At 38.6% G+C, this 21220-nt stretch overlaps 1 protein-coding gene across 3 annotated transcripts in view; it reads right to left on the bottom strand.

The window, feature by feature from the left end:
- LOC105497746 (succinyl-CoA:glutarate-CoA transferase) overlaps window positions 1–21220 on the bottom strand; it is a 749568-nt gene that overhangs the window by 80085 nt on the left and 648263 nt on the right. The window lies entirely within an intron of this gene.

Genomic DNA, 21220 nt, shown 5'->3' with positions numbered 1-21220 from the left:
AAGACAACCAGTGGTTAGAAGGGTGAAAGGACCATAGTGAAAAGACTAGAATCTACTGGACATCCCAAGATACTGTGATAAAAAGGATCTTTATTATGAAATAACCATGTTCCTCTATGCTCCTGTTGTTTTTGCTAACCAAGAACATAACAATTTCATGAGATGAATTCAATCTGAAAAGGAGTAAGGAATGAGGCCCCTTTATACCACTTTTTTCCTTGACAGGAATGATAATATTTCTCTGGATTCTCTTATTATATTTAGGCTCAAAGGACGCATATGCCAATCTAAATACACACTGCCCTCAAACTTTTCTAGACAATCTTTTGGTTTGAAATTAAAAGCAATGACCTAAATGTGGTGGCTGCAAGAACACTTCTGCTAATGATTTTGCTAGAAATCTTTGGTTAGGAGCAGAAGAAACTTACAAAGCCCAAGTGTTTACTACCTAACTTCCTTATATTGTAGACCACAGATATTAATAGAAATGAACTGGCATATGCTTGTATTAATAGACAGCCTGAAAAATGAAAAGAAAGAAAACAAAGGAAAACTACTTATAATGGCAAGAAAAGTATAAGAAAACTAGAGAACTAAAAGTTACTGATGAATTGGTCAGGCAGATTTAAAAATCATAGATATGTAATAAAAATAAGGATAAACAGAATATGACTGTGTAGAGCCTTAATTCTCAATGCACATGGAGAAAGAAATAATGGACACAATACTAACTTTCTAGAAAAAACAATATTCTATTAATAACACTATACTTCTAAAAAATAAGGTTTATGCCTTTTTCCCATTTTTCTGTTAATATTTTTCTAAATATTAGAGTATATTATTTAAAAATACTGAAGAAAGATAAAGAAGATAAAAATTACCCAAAATGTTATCACCCAGGAAGAATTATTATTAATATCATAACATTGTCTTTAACATTTTGATAAGTTTCCTTCTAGGCATTTTTTTGGTGGGGGAGGCATACACCTCATACTATCAATTATGCAAAAGCTTGAATATTACAAAACAATCTAAGAGTTGAATTTTAGACAAATAACAAGCTCTAAGGTGCAGATAGGAAAGAAGATGAAAACAGGGCTAACCATTTGATGTTAAAAAATCAGTTAAAGAAGTTGCCTAAGAAACTGGTAGAGTCTGCTAATTCAGTGATATGAAAACACTTGCCAATTTTTTCCTGTAAGTTCACTTAGCCCATGTTATCCCTTTTTAGTGTGACTCAACCATCCGTAGACCCCTGAACTTTTTAAAAACTCTATTCATTCTCAGAAAACATTTATTCTTTCTGTTTTGGTCTGAATTCACACAACCTACTAGCAAATCTGAATCTCAACACAGGCTGTAACTTATATAGCTTCATTATTTAAAAAATATATCTAATATAAAGCGGTGTGTGGTTACAAGTGTGTGTGTGTGTCTGTGTGTGTGTGTGTGTGTGTGTGTGTGTGTGTGTGTGTGTGTATCTTCCCTGTACTGCAGCATTTTATCTGAGTTTGGCTCTGAGGCCAGCCTCATTCCCAGTGCTGGCAGAGGGCTAATGCAGTTTTCCTGAGACTGCAGATTCGATTGTTACCTATCTTTTATTAAGATTTCCATCGCTATCATTTTATTCAGGAGAAAAGGTTATCAATCCTGGTGATGTCCTTTTAATTCCAAGGGAATGTAAGATGGAAATTTATTGTCAGAGGCCCAAGGCTAAGAATACAGAGATAATAAGAAAGCCTTCAGAATAACTATCTTGGGTATATATAAACAACACTGATACATTACATGCATAACTAAGGAGAAGCAGCTAGCTGATACAGACTCCAAGGAGAAGGAGATTGTAACTGTACATGGAGAAGAAAAAGGGAAATGAGCATTCTTCAAAAGCCCATGTGACACCAAAAAGAGGTAACAAAGTTATCCACATGAGGAACCCAATGCCTGAAGAATGCAGAAAGATAAAATCGGATACATTGTACTTAATTTTTCTTTTGGTAAACTTTGTCATTGGAAATATTTCCTTTCTTCCATTTTGCAGATTTATAAAGCCATTCTTTATGCCTTAATGAACTTCATGCTGGCCTCTGAAAACTGTTTCCTCAAAATATTTAAAACTTTTCAATGCTGGTGTTTTTAAATTTTAAAGGCAACAAAATAAAAAAAAAAGAAGAAGAAGAAGAAGAAAGAAAAAGAAAAAAAAAACCCACACTAGGAACTCCAAGTCCTGCCAATTTTTTCTTCCTGCCAAGTCCTATTAGTATAAATGAACGGTTTATTTTAAGAAATGCCTGATAAATTACTCTACACAATCAGTAATGAGGGTACTGTCAGCAAAGGAGAATCATTTCCAAAATTTACTTGGCATTAAGGAGCTAGTGCCTTCTAAGCTCAAACTGGGTTATGTGGCCCTAGCCCCTGTGGATTCCATAAATCTCTTCCTTCTTCTTAGAGGACAGAGGGATCAGCAGATGTGGTTAACTGCTGGGATTTTGTGTGTCTGCTTATAGTTTTTCAAAACTGAAATAAAACATGGTTATTTGCAAACTTTTCTTGTCAATAGTTTCTATCACTCTTTAGAGAGTTTCTTTTCTTCTCAGACTTTGTCCCAGAGGAAAATATTAAAGACCTCAGGGTATTATAGTAAAATTTAAAAACGCAAGTCAGGGCAAAAACAGAAAACAGCATGATTATGAAAAGGAAATAGTTAAAGATCTCCACATTTCTTTTAGGACATAAACCTTTACCCAGCACCGGATTCCCATCCAGGGTGGCTTTAGAGAACTACACTTGTACGGATGTAGAGGCTACAAATCACCAGCCAAAGACAAAAGCAAAGGAGGGTAACAGATGACCACTTCTAGAAAGAGGAAGAAAGAAAACTCCATAATTTAAAGAATCCTTAGGTAAATAAAACCATTAGAGTTTCAATGAAACAACAGGAGAGTATGATGATCATCAATGGCTTCCACGCAGTTTGTTGGCAACACTGTACCTTACAGAGCCATCAGGTAAAACCCTTTGTATGTTTATTAATGAACACCCAGAAGCCAGATCTCAGAAATAAAAGACATGTGGTGGTGTCCTCTATCCCCAAGCCACTAATAGAAAACTGCCTTGTCCTGAAGCTTAATTTTTCTAAAGGGAGACATAGGTGATGTTCCTTTTGATTAATTATGGCAGCAAACCCCAGCAAAGCTGTTGTGGGAATGAAGAGTTTAAAACTTGAAGTCTGTTATCTGTGAAGCTTTCTTGTGCTCTTTAGAGAAACAGTATTACAAAAGTTAATGGTCAAATAAAATAAACAAATACCTCAAATCCTCGCCCACCCTCAATTTCCCTTGGCCTACTTATAAATCCCCCAGTGATGGGCTTCTACTACTTTTGCTGTAAGACTATTTTCCAACCACTGTCTACAAGACTTCCACTTACTCTTAGCAGTGTCTGTATAATGTTTGTGCTGACCTTGCATCAAAATCTTGTTAAGCCTCCAAGTAGGAGACAAAAGTGTTTCATACAATTTATACTACTCATATTTTGTATTTAATATGTTTAAACACTAGGATCAGAGTTCAGCGTTTAATGCAATGCAGTATGTACACAAGCTGACTACATTACAGATGAACAGAAGAGATGCTGCATACCTCCTCCAATCTTATAGCAAGAGGAAAGATATCAGCTCTGCTTAGGAAAGTCCCAAGCATTCTTAGCATCATTAATAAGCAAACTCCTTAATGGTCCTTAGAGGTCATTGAGGGGAATTGATTCCCATTTTGCAGATGAGGAAACTGAGACCTGAAAAGAAGCTGGGTGAATTTCTCTAGGGCAAAGACATCAACGGAGACAGAACCAGCACCACCCAGTGCAGAATCTCAGACCCCAGACTCCTGAGCCATTCTGCCTGATCTGTTTCCCCAGGGTCTCTGCTCAGAACACTACCTGCATCCTCTGCAAAAGGCTAGGGTGTTTTGGTCAATGTCCATGCTAACGTTCCTGAGGTGGCTGAAAGGGAGCCGAAAGGGCTGGAGAAATGGACTCTAATATTGGTTTGATTTGTACTTGGTAAAAGCCATACAGAAAATAATGGAGTGGAAAATCTCCTTATCCAAAAGACTCTCAGCTTCATCTCACCTACCACAGAAATATGTTTCTACAAAAGGCTCTCAAGTCGAATCCCAAGTTACTAGTAAGATCACATTTCATTAAGTGGGGAGGTTGGGGTAAGAAAGGTATAAGTTTTACTCCAAGCAGGTCACTCATATCAAACCAGCTTCCTTGGCCTCCAGGCCTGTGATCCACTTTGATTATTTTCTGATCACTTATGGGTGCAGGGCAGGATGCCAAGGGTCCTTTCTTTGTAGCCTCACCTCACCACTGGGTGACGTGGAGGGTTCTTAGATCATTAAATTATGAAATAATCCAATGGCAATAATTACAGAAAAAAATGAGTGCTTCTGAAATAATTTTACTTCTGCCAGAAAAAAATAAATGGGTAGACAAATGTAAATTTTAAATGAGCTAAATATCATATTTAATTTCTAAACATAACTTTAATCCTATTGTGAGCTCTCTGGAGCTAGCTTTGGAAATGGCTCCTGTACTATTACGATATTCCCCAGGTAAATCAAGTAGATTGTCACGATTCTAATCTAGGCATCATCATTACATTCTCACACCCCAAGGGTGCTAAAAGTATACTAAAGAGTCTGTAGAAGGCAGCTGTGATTTGTAAAGTACGATTCTACAACCTCTGGCCAGAGCTGAGTAAAGCAATAGGGTCTTGACTCAAAAGTGGTTAACCACTGGATTTCAGTCTATGTGACACTATTATCAGAGACGCTGTGTCCCAGTCCTCTCTGTGGAATTGAGAACTGGCAAGCTAAGTCGCTGAGCTAGACAGCAGGGGCCACTGGAGTGGAAAGGTGGTGGGAGGCGTTGCTGGGGTGGCCACTGTGGGCTAGGCTAAGCATATGCTGAGGAGGGGAGTGACTATGAATACACAGAGGAAGCCAGCTGGGAAAAAAAGGGAAGAGTCAGGCAGAGGAACTGTGATTCAAACAAGGATGTGAGGGTGGCACAGTGCAGCCCCTGCCCTTGCTGCAGCTGGTCGTTTGGCTTCTCCCAGGCACAAACTTTCAATCAATCCTCCTTCACAGGAGGCAACTTAAGTACATGTCTGTTTCTGGTAACCAAGAATGCCTTGAGAAGAAAAGAAGGCCCCCAAAGGAAACGATTAAAGATCTTCTGGGGTAGTCCAACCATGGCTCTCCCCAGTACCAGGAAGACTCAGCTTTCCCCAGACCCACAGCAATGCCAGGACTCCCAGAAGAGGGTGGCTCCTAGTGTAGCTCCCGGTTCATGAGAGTACTTCAAGCAATTTGGTCATTCTTCCTCCAAAATCAATATGAAGTATCACTGAAATTTAATACTAATAACATTCAGATTAAAAGATGACCCAAAAAAGTGAACTGATTAAAAAAAAAAAAAAAACGCCAGCATGGGAACATAAATAGGGATGTGGCCATTCACATCAGAATGTGGCTCTGATGTCTTTTTACCCTACTACAATAGAAACCCATGACTTCTCCATTAGTTGATCCTGATGCCCATGGAAAAGGTAAGAGGACCCAGTCTGATGCATACCTCCATCACATGGCTTTCTGTTCAAGTTAAGCAGAAAAAAACCAAGTACAATCAAAACCTAGAGACTAATATCTGGGTCTAGGAAGAAGAATATGCATTTCATTAGTGTTTGGTCAACATGAATCTGAACAACCACTATGTATGAAGATAGATAAGAGGCTATTTAGAGAAGAGAAGAAAATTCTGTCTAATCTCTACCCCTGGTAGTAGGATTTTGAGTTCAAAACTTCATAGATGAGATCCCCGTTACACCATAATAGGGCTTCTAAGATTGTCAACACCTTCTCATGCTTCACCACTCTACTGCATTAACGTTTCAAACAGCTCCCTGAGGAGAAAAATCAACCTTTGGCTTGGTATTTACTGCATGGGGCATTGTTCTATAGATGGCAAATGGATTTCATCCTACTTGCTAACTCCAAATGCGGTTAGAGCCCTGTCCCAGTAAGGGTTCTCCAAAGCCAACTGCACTCTAGACTTGGTGGAAAAGAGCCTGGGATTGATGAGCAATGTTGGTCACAGGTGTGGGAGGGAAAAGAGCCAGAATGCTAGGTACCAGCCAGCTTTAGTTTACACCTTTAATGTGCAAGCGAGTGTTTGATTTAGAGGACTGCATTTGGGAGCCTAGAGCACAAAGAGATTCAGCTTCAGATACCTCTTTGAGACAGAGGTGTTGACATTTAAAACTGAAATCATATACAGAAAGTAACATTGATGAAACTTATAGCCTCTAGGTTCAGAAAAAGTAAGAGCAACTAATTAATAACTATGGAACTTCCAGAAGAATATGAAAACTCAAATCCAAGAAGTAGGGTTTTTCTCATGATGCAAAAGGACCATATGATGTCAATCAAACAGAAACAACCATTAAAATGAATACAAATAGTGATGTAATCAGTTTGGGCTTATGTCCTAAAATACAAACAAAAAAAGACACCAACAAAACCCCACAAAACTTAAAAAAGCTTTCAATCTAAATAAGGCTGGAATCTCCCTTCTGAACACATGTGCTTTTGTGTTCCTTTTCCTATTTTGATAATTGAGAAACTGAGGCAGCTTGGGAAAGAGAAAACTAATTCAAAGGCCCCAGTGTGAATCAACAGCAGATTCTGGGTTTAGAAATAAGAGTTGATTTGGAGTTGACTTGTTTTAGTTCTCAGACATGTGGATTCCCTGGCTGACTTTCACAGTGGCAGGATGGGGACAACCGCTGGGCACCTCACTGCAAACTGCAATATGGCTCAGCAGGAACTTGGCCAAGGTGTATAAAAGTGGCAGGCACGATGGAGAAGGGCTCAGGTGAGTGGCTAGGAGGTCATCTGACATTGAAGGACAACATACCTTAACAGACTAGCTTCTTTAGAACACAAACTTTGGAAAAAGGAAAAGAACTAAAGTAACAATTCCAGAGGCAGAACCATTCTGAAAGCCTTATCTGTGTTCAAAACCTACATGGAGCTCCTCCATCTCACACCCATGTGGCTGCTGCTTAATAGGAATTTCGAAGATTGCACCTACATTGACTTACTTATACTTCCACGGAAGGAGATAAGGTGCAGAAATAATCCACTCACCTTACACTTAAATCCAGAGACAGTTTAGTATCTTGGGTTTGTGCTCTAAAAGGCATAAGGTATATCCATCTAAAACCAGGCCAAATTTTCTCCCATGGAGAAGTAAAGCTAAAGAGTGGCCCAGTGTGGCCATGACTCTCACCAGCTGTGTGGCCATAACCATGTCTTTAATTGACCTGTACCTTAATTTTCTAATCTGTAAACCAGAGAAAATAGTATCTACCTGCCAAGATGAAAGAATGTTTCTAAAACAGTGTATGTTAGGCATCTTATCTGACAGAGTTAGCACTCAATGCATATTAACTATTAGTTTGCAGATACACCTCTTAGCATTGTTAACTGAGAATGCTTGTAGCTATTTGCCTTTCCAGTAGAGAAACTGGGACTCTATGTCCTGCCAAAGACCTCATGTATGTATAAGCCAGTGGTTGAGAGCAGAAGTAAAATACATTTGCTTGTAAGTCAGGGTACGTAATTGGAAAAAGGATATCGCACTCATTTTGAGCACAGCTCATTAGTGTGCATGGGCCCTTCAGGCCACCTCCTTCTGGTGCAAGCCACATTATATGTTTACAGATGGCAAAGCAGATTTATCTTTCAAAACCTTCAGAGATGTTCAAGTAACTCTGAATGGCTCTCAAATAAAAGTATTTGCATTTGTTATTTGGCATCTCTTCTGTGCAGAAACCCAATAACACCACAGTTGAAATTCCATGGTATGGTAAGCAGTTCCAAAAATAAGTATAAATTGCTACTATGAAATAAATACATTTTCCAATAACAAGAATTGCAGTCTCATTTAGAGGTTTTTTTGGTCATTGCTGTTTCACAATTAAAAAGATGTGAATCATTTTACTTAACTTTTTTCTCTTTTTATTACCAACTAAATGTTACTAATGGGACAGTACACATGGCCATGAAAACTCAAGACCCATTATTTCTTGATGTTCAGACCAAATTTGTGGGTTTTTTTTTTTTTTATTTGCCAAAATGCCTTAGTCATTATATTTCACAGTTACAGTATTTGGGGTAAATTGAAAATATGAAACTTATGGAAAAAGCCAACATATAATCAAAATCTGTAAGTCTTTGTAAGGCTTTATAATCTGCAGACAAGTATCAACAACAGAAATAACTCTGTTATTTGAAATTATATAACTCTGTTACATGAATATATATAAATATATATGATATATATATATATATATATATATATATAACTCTGTTATATGAAATTATAACTGCATTCCGCCAAGACACAGTGTCTTTGGCCTACAGATTCTACTTGACCATCTAAAAATCAAAATGTAGCAAAAATTAACACAATCAGCAATCTCCCCATCTCCACAATGAGTAATGAGAACATTACAGATCAATTTCATGGGACATTGGGAACTTTTCAAGATTAATTAATAACATCTATTCTAAAGAGAAAGCAACAGACACATATATTTCATTATACTTATTTGCTGTAATTACATAAAAGAGAGCACTTACGTAAATTACAGCAAATATTTTAGTTTTCATTTTGCCTGCTACTTCTGAAGACATTCTTTTGGCAAGAATAACTTCTGGGCTTTCATGAGATACCTTAAATCTACTTTATAGATTTCCTATCTTCCCTGTGACTTTCAGAGGGAAGGCTATTCGGTATCTTTTAAAAGGGAAAGAAGGCTGATTTCCAAAACTTGGAAATAATCATAAGCTTTACACAATCTTGGTGAATCTTAAATTAGGGAAAGAACGAAATGTAACAAAGGAAAGATTTGGGTTGAATTTGGAAGTATTGTGAGATTCTAAAATTTGATGTAGTATATTTGCCCTCATAACACATTTCTGTAGAAAATAGATTTATAGCATCCATTTTCACTCTGATTTCCTGTTTCTCTGTCCATTCACCAACAAGTATTTAGAAGCCTAAAATGGCTATGTGGAGTGTTTTAAGAGTTGACCTAGGAAGTGAGCACCCCTCTGGGAGCAATTTGATTGGTTAATACTAGTTCTGAGCTCGGCATGTGAATCTTTATGACTGCACAGCTTCGGGAATGAATTGCTTGACCTCAACTATCTCCATGGGGGTGCACACCTTAATTTTCCACACTAATTTTCAAATGGAATGACAAAAACACTTTACTTATCTTGAGGTCAAACTCAGCTACTTGGAACTCAGACAAAAAGCAAGCAAAAAAAGTATCTCTGCAGGCAAAGTGATGTCATCAAATCGCATAGATTTTCCCCATCGGAGAGCTGCTCATTATTTGAAGCAAATGTACATTGATTTTATTCACAATTCCCATCACTAAGATGATGTTTTTGAGCCTAGAGCAGATAAGAGGAAACAAATCGTATGTGAGAAAGAGAGACTAATAGAGGCAATACACTCAAAATAATATGATATAAAAAGATACAGCTGGGCACAGTGGCTCAAGCCTGTAATCACAGCATTTTGGGAGGCCAAGGTGGGCTGGTCACCTAAGGTCAAGAGTTTGAGACCAGCCTGGCCAACATGGTGAAACCCCATTTCTACTAAGTATACAAAAATTAGATGGGCGTGGTGGCAGGTGCCTGTAATCCCAGCTACTTGGGAGGCTGAGGCAGGAAAATCGCTTGAACCCAGGAGGTAGAGGTTGCAGTGAGCCGAGATCACGCAGCCCGGGCGAAAAGAGCAAAACTCCATCTCAAAAAAAGAAAGATACTAATTCAAAAACTATTAATAAAAAGGTCAAATGACTCCAAGTGCCTCTGTAGTCCATAAGGAATCACTTACTATAAAAATTAATATTAATAATGATTATAAAAACAAAAGTTTTCATTTTATTCAATTCACATTAGTTAAGAAAGTGAGGAAGTTGTTTTATAAAGTAATTTTATAAAGAATTAAATGGAATACAAAATATTTCAGGCTGATGCAGTGGCTTACACCTGTAATCTTAGCACTGTGGGAGGCTGAGGCAGGCAGATTGCTTGAGCCCGGGAGTTTGAGACCCGCCTGGGCTACATGGGGAAACTCTGCCTCTACCAAAAAAATCAGCTGGGTGTGGTGGTGTACACCGGTAGTCCCAGCTACTAAGGGGGCTGAGGTGGGAGGATCACTTGAGCCCAGGGAGGTCGAGGCTGCAGTTAGCCATGATTGCACTGCTGCACTCCAGCCTGGGCAATAGAGTGAGACCCTGTCTCAAAAGTAAATGATAGATAGATAGATAGATAGATAGATAGATAGATAGATAGATAGACAGACAGAGACAGATGACAGATATTTCAAAAGGATTGGCACATAAGGATACGCTCTGGAGATCTAGCATCTATCATGATGAATGCTGGATAATCCCATAGTTATTTAAATAATTGCTTGTGAGCTCAAATATGGAACTATGTATTTTTATTTTTTTTTTAACCAGAAGCATGTTTTCCTCCAAAGAATAAAGGCTTTTGTCTGTAACCACAGGAACTTGAAACAATTGCAAGACTTATGTATGGGCTGATATTCAGCAGGTGGTAACAGGAATATGGGAACCAAAGCCAGAAACTGAGCTTTCAATGAGATTGTTACTCTCTCCCCTACTCCTACAGACTTTTGGTGTGAAAAGTCAAGAAGAGGGAAGGGGAGGGGAAAGTTCATCCTGCTGAGGATGGAGGAGCAGGCTGCAAGCCGGCTTACTCCTTCAGGGAGTCTGAGGGGGCACTATTAATAATTATGCTTGGACAACAGGCATACACCAAGACGGTTCTAGGCAAATGGAACATATGGTCACCCTAGTTTTAAGGAGCAAGATGAAAAATACTATGATAATTAACTATCCTCTAACAATTCTTGAGGTAGAGGACAGTGGGAAAATATAAAGGAGTAATTCACAAAAAGATTCCATAGAATACCCTGAAGAAATAGCTTCCCCAATTTATGTGCTCAATCATTCATTCAGTTAGTCTCAGTGAATAGCTACTGTAATACATTACAATTTCCAATACAATCTCTCTTTCCTATTAGATTACACATTTTCAAGAGCCAGAATGTCTTTTAAAATTACATTTCCTTTCAAGTCTCATTTATTTCACTTCTTCAGTAGATGATAAATATCTGTTAACAATCAAAATAGTACCTGTAAGAAAAATGGAAGACCTACAAATTGAAAATAATATGAATAATAATTACACTTTTATTCCCCCATCAAACCTTGAATTAATCTTATGAGAATAAAATTAGTCACTTGAACTTAGAGAGTGCTATAAGATCCTGGATTGCTCTGAACCACAGTATTTACCTTTCTAGCATTGACAACCTCATGGCGCTGTTAAGATACATTACAGGAAAGGGGCACATTAGAAAAAAAATTGCTAGAAAATAAATTGTGTATCGTGTTACTTGATAGATTTTATGATTCAATTTGACTATCAGTCTACTTGAAAACTATAGTGTTACAGTTACTGATATAATTTTGTTACATTGATACAGAGTGTGATCCACACACAATCTGCTGTATTTTAATAGATTAAACTAACATAACCTTCCCTTGATTACACCTTTCTAAACTATATTTACAGAGAAAGATATGGGTGAGTGTTGAGGGGGGGAAACCTAAGTATGTTTTTCTATGTGTAGAATTATAACTTTTGAAACATAAAACATACACACATATTTGTTATGCTTTTGGATATACAATCTTAACTTCCTGGGAATTTCTAAAAAACTTTTAAGAGCACAAAATATAGTATACGTGAAATTAAAATATCTGCTCATATTTCAATATTTTAGAGACATTGGCATCTGGAAACTTTTCAGGGTTAATTAGTTTATTCATTCACTATAAATACATTTTAATAGCTACTGTGCTGGGCGATAACGTGATCACAGAGCTCTTGCCTCAAATTGCTCATAATCCAGTGAGCAATTTGTCTCTAAGGTTATCAAGGCATTTGACACAGTAAGTGAAGGTATTCACAGGATGTGGGGAGCACACAGGAGGGACACCAATGCATTGGGGATTAGGAAAAAGACTTCCCAGAGCAGGAATTATATAAGCTGAGTTACATGAAGATGTGACAGATATGGTTTGTTGTCCATTAATATCCCTTCTCTTCTTCCATAGAAATAGGGCATCTGTTTTCCAGTAGGGCAAATGCCACTCTTCATCCCCAGGATAAAAACTACACTTCCCAGCCTCTGTGCAGGTGACTAGGTACTTGTTAATATACGTGAGTAGAGGTATAATTTGACAGCTTCCAAGAACCTTCTCCCAAAATAGCTGGGGTATACTCTTTGTTCCTTTTCCTCTTAGTGCTTTCCTCTAACCCTTGTCTGGAACATAGATGTGATGACCCGAGCTTGAAATGCCGTCTTGTACTATAAAGACAAGGACCACACTCCAGGGAAGGTGGAGCAATGAGCTAAAAGGAGCCTGATTTCCTGAGGACATCCCAGGGCAGAGATGTCATACCAGTGCTGAACTGCCCGCCTCCAGACTATCATGGGAGAGAGGATTAACCTATCTTCAATCTGTGCTATTTGGGAGTCTCTGTTAAAGCTAAACATAATCCTGATGCAGCAGAATAGAAGTTATCTAGGCAAAACATAATATAAAAGCCAGTCACCACAGAGGAAACAATGTATGCAAAATAACAGAGACAAAACTGCATGGTGTTTTCAAGAAACTTAACAAGTTCAGTATGACAGGGGTTCAGGGAGGAGGTAGATGGAAAAGTAGCAAGCTGCAGGTCATGCAAATAAAATAAGATTTAATTAGAAACACATAAAAGTCAAAATGCATATTTAAATAAAGGAGAAATAATGTTATAAGAAATGAGTGACTTAATATACAGGCTCAATCCAAGAATCAACAACTAAGTGTTGAAGGGAGGAAGTCAGACAGCTATGCTTCCTGCGTTGGTGTGTATATTTGGGGCCTTGGCCACCTTGTTTAGGGCTCAAATAAAATTTAAGATAGAGTTGAGAGAAAGGCAGGTGTATTCATTTCCTGTTGCCATTGTAACAAATCATCACAAAGTTGGTGGCTTAAAACAACATGCATTTGTTTCTGTGGAGCTCTGAAGGTCAGAAGTTTGAAATGCTTTTCATTGGGCTAAAGCTAAAGCACTGGCAGAACTACAGTCCTTTTGGAAGCTCTAGGGGACAATCCATTTCCTTGCCTTTTTCAGTTTCTAGTGATGGCCTGCATTTATTGGCTTGTGGCCCCTTCCTCCATCTTCAAAGCTTATCACTCCTCTCTCTGCTTCCATCATTGCATTGTATTCTCCTCTGATTCTGACTACTTCTGGGTCCCGCTTATAAAAGGATGGTGATTACATGAGGCCTTCCTGGATAATTAAGTCAACATCCTTGAATTAATCACATATGCAAAGTCCCTTTTGTCATATATGATAGCATTCACAAGTTCCAGGGATTAAGACATGACATATTTAGAGGGCATTGTTCAGCCACCAATTCAAGGAATTGGGTAAAAATCCCAGATAAGGAAATGAGAAATTCGACTTTTGCTTCTAACTCAGTCACTGACGTTAAAAGCCACTTAAGTTAATTCTATACTCTACACGTAAATATAAAATTCCTGCTAAGTGCTCATTCACTCTCTTCTTTTAACTCTACTATTACTGCTATGTTTGCTACCTTGCCAGGAAGGTCAGTACTCTCCCCCTTGTTTTTCTTTACTGCTCCCCACGTAAGAAAACTTGTCTATGCCTTGAGCTCAAATCCTTTCCCTCTAACATCTAATTATTAGTCCTAGTTCTGCCCTCTCAAGGAATATCACTCTACATTAACCACTGTAGTCAAGACTTCTCCTAACAGGCACACTCATCACAGGACACGATTTCAAGCTGCCTCGCCCTGCAAGCTGCACTCTCCCTAAAGAACAATGTGGCACTCACATGTGCCTCCCCATCAAACTTCAGTGGGCACCTACCTTCCAATACAAGGTGCTGATGTTTGGAGGTCTGATTAGGTATTTGCAAGAAAAAGTAATGGCATAAACAAATTAAGTGTTTCATAAATGTGACACCAACAGTATCAACCATAATACGAAGACATTTGGGTTGCAATATGGCAAACATGACATTATTTGAAAGAAAATGAACTGCCTATAGGACCCAGTTTTTAAGCATCCAGCCTGTTCTCCATAGCAAGTATTCTTTTATGAAGCAACGTTTGGTACTGTTCATGTTGAACATACTTCTACGTAGAAATGGTCATAGAAAGATAGAGTGGGTCTCAGTGCTATTTAAAACATTTAGGGCTTGTTGGCATTAAACATACTGAACAGATTCCTGGGTGACCTTGCCTCCTGGTCAAAAGGTGCCTCCCACAAACTGGCCTAGGCGAGATGAAACATCATTCTTAATATCCTTCGGAAAACAAGAGTCCATGGTGCCACTGAGGACTCTGGGAAACTCCTGAGAACTTTTCCAGGGACACAGGAAGCAGCCGAAGCTTCCTGCAGATTGCTGCTGTGAACTCTCCTTGAGCAGCCACTGCCTCTTCCACTAAAGCTGTGCAGAGTTCTAAGAAATAGGTAGTGAAGCAGTGTGAGGCCCCTGACTGTGGAATCTTACCTGCTGAATGGAGAAGAAGGAGTCCAAGACTGAGCTGAAAATCTTATCTGGATAATATTCCGCTTGGTTTTCTGCCCTTTAATTCTCCTCCCCAATTTCTACAGAGCCTGGGACCCTGAGGGAGTATGGGACGCTCTTGGTCCAAGCTCAGATGACCCATGGCCAGTCCTCACTATGTCTTCAGATGCAGTCGTGGTGCTCAAATGTGTCCTGAAATGAATTCCTACCTTTTGTTCAAGTTTTGAAAAGTCTCCCTTCTTCCCTTGGTCTTAGTTCCACCCTTAAAACCATTCTGGTAACTGCGTCCTTCCAGCATATGGGAAAATCAATGATTCCATCTTGTTCTTGGCTTTTTCTTTCTTAAATGTCAGGAATTGAATTCTGCTTTTGAATACTGGCCCTGTGGCTCAGGCCTTGCTATCCAGAAGGATTTACCTGAAGTCTCTGTCTTACCTATTTGCTAGGATTCTGTGATGTTTCTTGAACCTACGATCTCTGTGTGTTTTGTCCACTGCCTCTCAGGGCACCTTTTCATCTCTTGCTAAATCTTCTGACACCATATTTACCAGTTACCGTGCCCCATCTGATGGGTCAGCATTCTTTCCATTGCCCGCAGGTAGGCCATCCTCTGCCGCCACTCTGACCCACACCACTCGGCCTGCCCAATTCCAAGTTCTCACATCCATGAGCTGCTCCATCCTACCTGGGCAACTAACACTGACACTCTCCTCCATGGTTTCATATCAGATCTGGGTCCCATGAGAGACCCTTTGGACCAATAGCATTTTGAAAAATGCCCCATTCAGACAGGTTTGGGAAAGTTAAGGCTTAGGAATACCATATAGTTTTCTTTTATATCACATGATTTATATTCCATGGGCATATATTTTGGGTACAAAACTTTATATGGATGGCTTTTTTAAGTTATAGGAATTAATATTACACCCTTTTGAGAAAAATTCTGTGAAGACATCACCTATTTTTTTTTGTTTTTGTTTTTGTTTTTCTTCAATGCAGGGGGTCAATTCCTATAAGGCAACTTGTTTTTAGTTTTGTGGTTTAAGTAGACTTTTCTCTTTCTTTGCAAAAGATAGATTTAAAAGTCTTTAAGTTACTGGAACATTTTCAAAAGCATGTAATAAATAAATAATCCAGACAGTACAAATCTAAACATTTCTTATGTTAAATGTAGAGATATTGCTGTTACGTAGTCATCATCATCAATGTAAGGCCTCCTTAAGTGTGGGCACCAGTTTTCATGCCTATACTACTATATCCAAGCTATCACCTTCATCCAATATTGTTAAATTCCCCATGGTGCAAATTAAATGTCAGAAACACAATAATAATGCCAGTAACTTACATTTGTATAACACTTAAATTATTTGACTTGGAATTTCAAAATATGTCACATGAACACATATCCACCTCAAATTGCATATACAGGCCAGGAGGATAGGATTGGATTGCTTATACAAAAAATATGTGTTATTTGCTAAAATCTAAAACTGGCAACTGGTTAATTTTCAAATACTCCAGCAGTTCTCTATACATACCCTAAAAGAGTATGGCAGGAAAAGAATATTTGCTTCAAAGCTTAATTCTTAGTAACATATTGAAGTTTACAATTTCTATTAGGAAAAAAACTAAATTGACAGGATTTGCAGGAATTTAGATTTGCAGGAACAAAGAAAAAAACAACAGGAATATCCATCTATTAAATAAAGATTTTCCCAGCACTTTGGGAGGCTGAGGCAGGTGGATCACCTGAGGTCAGGAGTTCGCGACCAGCATGGTCAACATGGTGTACCTCGTCTCTACTAAAAATACAAAATTAGCTGGGTGTGGTGGCATGTGCCTGTAATCCCAGCTACTCGGGAGGCTGAGGCAGGATAATTGCTTGAACCCGGGAGGCAGAGGTTCCAGTGAGCAGAGATCACGCCACTGCACTCCAGCTTGGACAACAGTATGAGACCCTGTCTCTAAATAAATAAATAAATAAATAAAGATTAAAGGTTGAATTTAGTTATACCAGGACTGACAACAGGATTTATATGTAGATTATATATATCACTTTTTCTACACTTGTGAGGGTTTCATGGTTTCAGCTACATTATATTGGAATTCAAGAATAAAAAATTATATTACAACAGAGTTCCGCTGTATTTAAATAGGAGAGCACCGAAATAAACTTTTGCCTTTTCCCACCTCACACAAAAGGTGGAATGTTGACATTTCCTTTCATATATGTGAAGCATTTCATAAAGGTAAAAAAGAGTAGTCCAAAGAAAATACATGGCTGAAAACTTAGCGGGTGATGCTTGATATTCAAGAAAAGAACAGGAAGCAGCCATGTGGTCAGAGGGTTTCCCTGCATCCGAGAGAAGGCGCCCTGGTTGACTGGGTGAAAGATTTAGACTACTTCAGAAACTGCTCAAATATGAGTATCTCCTCTACTGTTTTTTAACTCATGAATTCCAGTTTCTTCCCCCTGTATGGGCCTTCTCTCAGTCTTCTTTATTATTACCTCCTAAACCCTTTACATAAGGGCAAAGGAAACTTAAAAGATAAAGAAGAACATAATTGGCAATTTCTATTGGTTTAGAAACCTCTTACTCTAAGCAGCTAATTTTTCTTTCAGCTCCATGAATACCCAAATCGTTAAAGTCAAATAGATGACTTTATAATAGTTGGTTATTTTTTATTTCAGGAGAAAAACATGGTTTTGGGATTTTGTTTGTTTGTTTTGTTTTTGTTTTTTATTTAATGGCATGTCCCTGAAAGCATTTGTATCAGGCTCTTTAGATTCCAGGAAGGAGTATGAATAAGCATTTTCAAACCATTTTTTTGGTTTATATAGTTTAGTTTTTTGAAATGAAGAGAATCCATTTCCATAGAAAATATCTTGGTATTTCAACTGGAATGAGAACCTCTGGTTTGGAGAGTCCACAGTTCCAATGTGATTTAAGACCAAATATATTTACATGACAGCTGTTTGTATTTGTCTTATGGGAAAATTTCACAACTAAAGATTTAGAAAAAAAGGATCAGAAAGAAAATTATCTGTAATTCATTAAAAATGAAGAGAAATTAACTAATAAAAACTGTTGTTAAATCTCACTGAATCTAAAATGCTAAATACGAAATAAGCTGTCACTTACACATTCTGAGAATGTAGGGACTCTATTGCTATAAGCTGGCAAAGGAGATTATGAAACCCCACTATATCATTCTGATTATAACTTGAGATACCATAAGCACAAAGAACCTCTAGGATTGGAACACTAGAGAAAGAGGAGCCTCCACACCACAGAAAGAACACTGCAGCCCCAACCTGTGGCATGCTTTGAAGAACTGTGTGTAAGTCCCAGCTGTGATCTTACTCCTCTCCAACAAATTGACAGCTCACCTTGTACACAAGGGAGCAGACGGATGAAATAGGATTGGAACTACCTCTATCAGGAAGGTTGACAGGGAAAACACCTTAGCTAGTTCAATGCAGTAAAACAGCCCCAATTAAGCTTCATTTAACAAACATAATCTTTGGGATTATATTGTTTGGTTTCAGACTCTACTCCACCCTACTCTCTTGAATTGATTCCAGTTTAATTGTTTAAGTCACTTTTTTTAAACCTTCCTGTCAGGTCTGTTTTTTCCATCAGTACTAATATACCATTTATTTTATTTTATTTTTATTTTTTGAAGAAAAGAAGAAAGCCTTATAAAGATAGCCAAATAAGATGATATATATCATCTCTGCTAAAGTCCTGCTATGGAACTGAATTCCTCATATTTGAAATGTGTCCCATGAATGTAAAAGACATAAGCAGTCAGTCCTGATGGCTAAAAAAGGCGAATGAGGTAACAGTAACACTGATGGGCTGTTTGTCTCAAATGTCCCATAAATAGAAATGTGAAATTAATTTTTTTCAATCTACATTCTCTCTACTCAAGGAACAAACTCCTCAGTGGTGAGCTGAGGTAAGGCATTTAATAGGGAATGGTTGGAATTTGAGTTGTCATTTCTATGCTCATATTTGGGAACTTCTTGCAGAAATAAAAAGTATACTTAAGTGCTTATTTACAAAGTTTGCTGTACAACTCGTGAACACAGGACCACACTTTTTTTTGGTGGAGGGTGCTTTTCTTTTCCACTTTCGAACTGAGCCTATTGAAAAGACCTCCCTCTGCGGTATATATGCTGCAGGACAGTTGGAGAAGGACTTTACCCTAGGCCTGCTGTTGCAACAGCTGGTGGCTTTGGCATTTTCATATAAACATGCGAGAAGAAGAAGAATTTCTCCTTTCTAATTGGCCCCATTCCCCCCTTCCTGGGACATTCCACAATGCCACCAACAATGAAGTGCTCAGAAAGGAGGAATCATTTCTGTTTATGTGAAAATAGATCCGAACTCTACGAGTGAAGGGAAGAAGTAACACAAAGCTTCAAAGACCACAAAGAGAACTTATAATCAAATCTGGATGCTGTTTCTGAGATCTGCCAGTGCTCCTCCATATACCATATGAATGCCCGGTGAGCTGCAGCCAACTGCCCTTCCTTCTAGCCTGGCCTATCTCATTCTCTGTGCAACCTTGGGCAAGCTGTTTGCTGAAGTCATGCCACAGGATTATCTGTGTCAAGCGTGAGTAACACCCTTGGTGACCACCCACTCTCAAACAGGAGCAAACCATTTCACTCTCAGGAGTGCTTCATATAAACTAAGCCTAAAGTTTATAAAAGTGATAAGCAAAAAATGCCTTCAGGAGGCAGTAGAGCATCGCAATAAAAGGGCATGGATTTCTGAGTAACTCAGAAGTGAATGCAAATTCTACCTCTGTGACTTTCTACTTATGTAACCTTCCTCAGGCTATTTATCTGAAGCTCAGTTTGCTCACCTGTGAAATGGGGATTCTAATGCCACACCCAGAGAGTCTATGTGCTGATTACATACTCCTGTATAAAGCACATAATTCATATTCAGGCTCACTAAGTGTTAGTGAGTGTTATCAGGTGTGCCCTACAACTAGCCTTATTGTGGCTTACACTATCAGGTGTAGCTCCACATACAGTATAATACAATGCATAAAATTGTTTTATGCTGGCCGGGAGGGGTGGCTCATGCCTGTAATCCCAGCACTTTAGGAGGCAGAGGTGGGAGGATCACCTGAGTTCAGGAGTTCAAGACCAGCCTGGCCAACATGGTGAAACCCCATCTCTACCAAAAAAAAAAAAAATATATACAAAAATTAGCTGGGCATGATGGTGGGCACCTGTAATCTCAGCTACTCAGGAGGCTGAGGTGGAAGAATCACTTGAACCTGTGAGGGAGAAGTTGCAGTGAGTTGAGATCACGCCACTGCAATGCACTCTAGCCTGGGCAACAGAGTGAGACTCCGTCTCAAAAAAAAAAAAAAAAAAAAAAAAAAAAAGAGTTGTTTTATGCTTCTTACCATCAAAGGTATTACTATAATTCAGCTTGAGGGAATACATGTTTGGAGGCTTGAGGCAACCTGAATTATAGCAAATTAAATAGTTTTCTCTATTTTTCAATCTCTGCTCCTAAGAAATAGGAAAACATATGCATCCTTTTTAAAGAAAAACAATCTGTTGACATCAGGATTTTATCAGGAAGAAAAGTACCTTTCTGAGTCTTTATCTAAATAACACAACTGATTTCTCCATATCATGGCAGCCAAATCACCCCTACTGTTAAATACTGTTTCCCTAATACACTTCAAGTTTCCCTTTTGGTGGTAAAAGCCTGTTTCTTCTCATTTGCCACATTAGGCAATTAATTGGGTATTTATAGGCAGCTATCATAAACCTCACTGTCACCGCTACTAGTCATACATCTTCAATTCCCCACATCTTGCTACTTAAAACCTACCCCTTAATCACCTCATCATCTTTGTCACATTTTTAAAGTTTCCTTCCACTTAATCAACTCCATTTTCTAAGCTAGAGTACGAACAATTGTGCAGAATTCTCCTCATGCAGCTTTACTGAGGCTCAATGAAGAGCAAATGTTTTCTTCTTAAGTGATTTCTTTAGATCCCAGGATAGTTTCTGCTTCTAGTGCAAGAGCATCACCGTGTGAGCTATTCCTGATCTGCACGCCAGTGTTACCTTCAATCCATTTCCATTATTAATGCCTTTCCTTGTCAAATGAAGCTCTCTGGTGGGGGCTGAGCCCACTAGGAGTGAAATCACTGCCCCCCTCTGGAGGTCTCTTACCACACAGGCTCCCCGGGGCGTGCTCCCAGCCAACCCTCTCCTGGGCAGTGTTCATGGATATTCAGCTCTCATAGCAGAAAGAACCCACTTTGACACTCCTTAGGAACATTGGACCCTTGAGCTAAAAAACAAAAGAAAATCCTGACCCTCGGAGGATGGTCGGTTTTCTTATTTGGTTTCCTCTCCCTTTGTTAGCATAATCCAGCCA

Source organism: Macaca nemestrina, chromosome 4 (assembly GCF_043159975.1).
Source record: "Macaca nemestrina isolate mMacNem1 chromosome 4, mMacNem.hap1, whole genome shotgun sequence".
NCBI classification, from domain to species: Eukaryota; Metazoa; Chordata; class Mammalia; order Primates; family Cercopithecidae; genus Macaca; species Macaca nemestrina.
This window is presented reverse-complemented; position numbering and strand designations above follow the sequence as displayed.